Raw genomic sequence first — 5,248 nt, 5'->3', positions numbered from 1 at the left:
GATAGATAGATAGATAGATGATAGATAGATAGAACATGAGAATGGGAGATGTATTGGAAGGTGTTATGGGGAAGTGGATGGGAGGAGTTGGGACAAAATGTGATCAAGATACACTGTGTACATCTATGAAATTGTCAAGGAATAAGTAAAATAAGTTGAAAAAGAAAAGAGAATGAGAAAGAGACCATGGGCCTCTAAAGCACTAGCCTCAAGCTGCTGAGAGAGGCCACCACCTGCCTTCCATGCCCGCTTCAGAGGCCTGTTAACTTGTTTCTGTTAACAGCAAATAAACTACTACACAAACTTAGGAGTAGCTAGCTATTCAGGGTGCACTCTATCAGGTTGACAGGTAACCAAGTCCTCAGACCCAAGTGTTCAAACATCTAAAGAGAACAGACTCCCTACAAGGCTGTGTCCCATAGGCCCAGCTCTGTTCACAAGGTCCACAGCCTTTAGGAACGGGCATGAATATTACCTAAATGAGAACTATGACTGCTTCAGTCAAGGTTTCTGGAACAGTGATGTAAGCACTAGTCAGAGGGCCACACAGAACCAAAAACTAGTGGGAACAAAGCACAGCAATCCACGGAGCTCCATAAGAAACCTAGAGCCTGGCACAGGAAGCCATTCCAAGACAGGACACTTCATTCGGGCTGAGAGTCATATCCCCTACAACTCTTCTCTATTAACCATGAGGAAGTCAGTGTCTCCTCGGTTCTGTGGGGAGGGACAGTGGGAGCCCTCCTGCTGACCCACAGCCCATTGGTACGAGCCATATCTTACCTTGAGATTGTGTTTACCTTTGCTGGAAAGGAAGGGCTGGAACTTCTGGAGTCAGAAGTCAGAAATTTGTGAGCTTTCTCCTCTGCCCATTTCACTGCTGCCTAAAGAGCTTCAGCTACCTAAAAAGTGAAGTTTAGCTTACAAATATTTTCCCCTTACATCTCAGCAGAGGCTGTGAAATTGAACTGGAAGACATTTATGATTCCTGATGAAAGGTACTCATTAAGTATAATTGTGATCATTATCTGGGTGCTATTTTTGCTTTGGTCGTTTTTTTAATGTATAGATGGTACGCCTGGTCTGGAGAACTGCAAAATTTGCATTTTCCCTCTTCTGCACGTATCTCAAGTTCTGTCCTAGCCTACCAAGGTGGGTATTTCAAAGTCCCAGGTCTGATGGCAGTCTCACTCTCCTGCTTCTGTAGGTAGGGCAAGCATAAAATTTCATTCCAAACGAATGCACCGATAGTTGGCTGGCTGTGGGTACAATTAGTCACTTTCTCATAATAAGGAGCAAAGGGCTAATTGTTCTGCAAGTGGACAATTGCTGCTGTAATTATTAGCCCCTGTAATTTTTCATCCACACATAATTGCACTGGCGGATGGGGAGGCTGGGCAGGCTTCGGGCACTCCACCCCAAGGCTTCTTTCTCGGGCTCGGGCTCAGGGTTTTTTCCACTCGTCTCCGCCACAGTTGGTTGTGCTTTTCCATGATTGTCCTTTTCTATTCTATGAAGTATAAATGCAAAAGCAATTTTGAAAAAGTTCCCCAGAATAATTTAAATCCTGAATCAGCCCTCTAGTTATGTGGTTTTTGTTAAAAAGCAATTTGAGTATTTACAAAGGCAGGCTGCTGGCTGGCATTTGGGAATCTTGGAAAAGGATGAAAACTTAGGAACATTCCCTCAGCTCTGCTCTCCCCAGTCACCTATGCTTCTCTTGGAAGCTCAGGGGTCAGCCTCTCTGGATACGGAGTGTTCCCAAACGAATTCGGTCCAGGCTGCTGGGATCATGGGGGTGGCAGGAAGTTAGCTCTTAGTTTCTCTGGGCATGGTGGAACTTGTTGTCCCTAGCCAGCAGCTACCTACAGGTAAACTAATTGGTTTTACTATTCCATGTGAAACTTCAGACAGCAAATGGTTTTTGAAGCAGCTGATGTTTCTTGTGAAGCATTTGGCAAAATGGACTGCGCTCCACTTCCACTCACATCGTGCATCTCCAAAGCCTGAACTCAGAGCAGACACTCAGGGGGCATCCGAGGGAGCACAGGGCAGCTGCCTCCACCTAATTTGCAAAGCTGCTTGAGAACGCCTTGTACCAAAGGGCATCCCACTGCTCTCTTCTTCCGGAGCCTGGCAAGACAAACAAGCTCGCTGACACCTGCCGTGCGGGCAGGCTTGTCTTCAGAAGAAAACTTGGAATGTTCAAGAAAAAGCTTTTCGGCTTCGTGAGCTCTCATCACACAAGAAGTCACAAAGCTTGGTAATGCTTAGAAAGGCAAAATTGATTTGGAGGATTTGGGGAAAATCATGCTATTAGGCAACACTTGGGATTTTTTTTTTCTCCCTTGTTCTTTCACTGGTTTCAAAGAAAAGTGAAAGTCCCAGGAAGATACTATCTGTACCTGATGAAATTGAGAAGTGGGCTCTGGCCAGATTACCTGGATGCAGGCAGTGAATGGTGTGTTTGCACACACACACACACACACACACACACACACACACACACACACACACCTGTGACCTGGCAGCCTCAAAATAACCTCCCTTTGGCCCCAAGAACTATGACCTGAGCCCCCATGGGAAAACAAGAAAGGAACCCAACTCCTCCTTTTCCTGCTCCAATGAGTAGGAGCCCGAATGAATGTGCAGCGTTTGCTTTTGTGAAGACACATTGCAAGCCGGCCTCAGTGAGAGAGAGACAGTGTGCCAGTAGCGCTAACAAGCGGGTACTGATCTGAAGAGCCTTATTTGGCCCTAATGTTCACCCTCAAAGGAAATGTGCTGCTTGCTAATAATAGAGGATGAGACCAAAAACAGAGTCTATCGATCTGTGCGCGTCCAGCGGCCAAGGCTGACGCTTCCCATCAGTTCAGTGCTCTCAGCAAGGCTCGGGCAACCCACCAGTTTCCCCTTCGCCTGTCTAATGCCAAGGCCATGAATTCTAAACCCGGGTGGGGTGTCCAACTGAGGACCAAGTTGACAGATAATAGTGGTGAAAAGAGCTAACATTTATTGGGCTGGGTGCTGGACACCGCTCCAGAACTTGGTAAGTGCTGGTTCACCAAATGCAGTTCACCATGACCCAGTGCCACAGGAGCCAATCGTCTATGGTCATGGAAACTGATGCCAGGGTGAGAACTTTGTCCAAGACCACACAGCTAGGAAAAGGTGCTCTCTGGGGATGCTACCTGTGTATAATGCTGCCCCTGTACCACGGCTGTTACAGGGTTGAAGATGTCATGGACTGATGCATGCTTTCAATTAGTGTCAAAAACACAGAGCAGAGCAGAAAGGCTGTCCTCCTATTCCCCAAACACAGCTCCTCAGAAAGCCCCTACCGTCATTCAGTGTATGTGTGATCTGTCTTGAATTCTGACTTCTCAGTCAGATGTGATTTTTAACAACATAGTTGTGGGCTTTTATCCAGCACAGTTTCTTTCATGTGCACTTGGAGGACCCTAAATACGTTTGCAGTATGGCACACGTGCTAGATAGATGAGCTAATGATCCAGTGTCTGTCAAAGAAAGTAGCACACAGCACAACACATCAGATGTACAGCCAGCAAGGGCCCAATGTGTCACCTCCCCTTAGTGCTGGCTGCTAATCTCCCGTGAACTATCCAGTGCCATCAGACCAGCAGACAGTGCCGCACAAATGCATTGCTTCACACATCTCCACTCTTCTTTGATTAGACCCATCTCCATAGACCACAGGACAATGGGTTTTTTCACTACATACATTAATATTTTTATTATTTTAAAACGAGTTTTCAGAGGCCCTTTGTGCTTTTCAATAATTAGATGACCACTAGTTTGTTGTTGTGTTTATTTGTCTGTTAAACGAAAAAACAAAACAAAACAAAAAACGCTCTTAGGCATTCATTTTAATATAGTCAGTAGGATCTCTATAGATAATGATCAAACAAAATAAAAATTGACAAGAATCCTAATATGGAAATCCTTCTGTAGGTCAGGCGACTGTGCAAGGGCTGCTGGATCTGTGGCCCGAGTGTTTCCCTGGCCAATGTCTCTGTGTTGCGGTCTTCCTCCGGAAGCCAGCAAAGCCCACTGCTCCGGCTGACACCTGCTGGCTGCCTGCTCCCATCTCAGGATCTGACTGCGAGGCCAGAATGCCATAAGCAGGCCTTCTCCCCAACCAGCATAACAGCAACTGGGTGGACTCACAAAACATTAACTTGTAAGAGCAGGTTAGCCTGTAGTTTTTAGACCACAGGATGCTTTCCTCCACGTGAGAAATGAGAGCAGGTTGTAAACCATCTTTCTGTATTCCCAGCCTCAAGCCTTCCAAGTCTTCTCACAACTAATAGTGTTTCTCTTCATAGTAATTAACTCGAGGAGAAGCCAGCAATCTGCCTGGAGCTTAACCTTCACCAGCTTCCAAGTAAAAACAAAAGGAAAAGAATCCAACATTTGGCGGCTAGCCCAGTCCCCATTCCCTGCCAGGAGTGTTCTCAACAGGTGCTGGTGCAGCCGGGGACCTGGAGACATCAATTCCGAGCAGCCAATGCTATTTTCTCTTTTGCCTCCAGCTTCCTGGGTCCGGAGATGATTGTGTTTAACCAGTGACCTGCAGATCACAGAGGAACATTTCTCCTCTTCAAGCAAAGGGAGGCACAAAGCCTGGGCTTGTTTTTTTAGGCCATCTCTAGCAGTGCTTTAATGAAGTGTTAACCTTTCTGTGAATAATTATAAATTGAATTAGATCATAAACGTCAACCAACGACATTTAAGACCTGAGCTGAACTTATGCAATGTTTCCAATAATAAGTGTGTCTATTTAAGATGTCACTTAAAAGTTCAAAACCTTGATTTGTGGGTGCCACTGAGGAGAACAGCTGGAGCCCACACACTGGGGTCTTCGGAAGGAATTTCCAGAGAGCTGAAATGTTTTGATTAGAAGTGAAAGCTACTTGTGGCCTGAAGGTGCAAGGTTCTCCATTCCCCACTCCCCACCTCCAGGTGCTTGGGGAGATCACAACGATGCGTGTGTTTACAGTTGGACTCAGTCAATTTTACAGTCACAAGCTATAATGCCTTTGTCCCTTCTTAACAAGATAATGCCCTGACTGACATCCCTCACCCTGGAGTGATGATCTTGCTGCCTCTAATCTCCCAGAGTCCTTTCCATCTACTTACTGGAAAGAAATGGCTTTCACTGTGTCTGCCTGACAGACGCCATCAACCGCATTTGTCACCCCTGAAGTCAGGGCATCGATAACTTCTT

This window comes from Peromyscus eremicus, chromosome 2 (assembly GCF_949786415.1).
Source record: "Peromyscus eremicus chromosome 2, PerEre_H2_v1, whole genome shotgun sequence".
In the NCBI taxonomy this organism is placed as follows: Eukaryota; Metazoa; Chordata; class Mammalia; order Rodentia; family Cricetidae; genus Peromyscus; species Peromyscus eremicus.
This window is presented reverse-complemented; position numbering follows the sequence as displayed.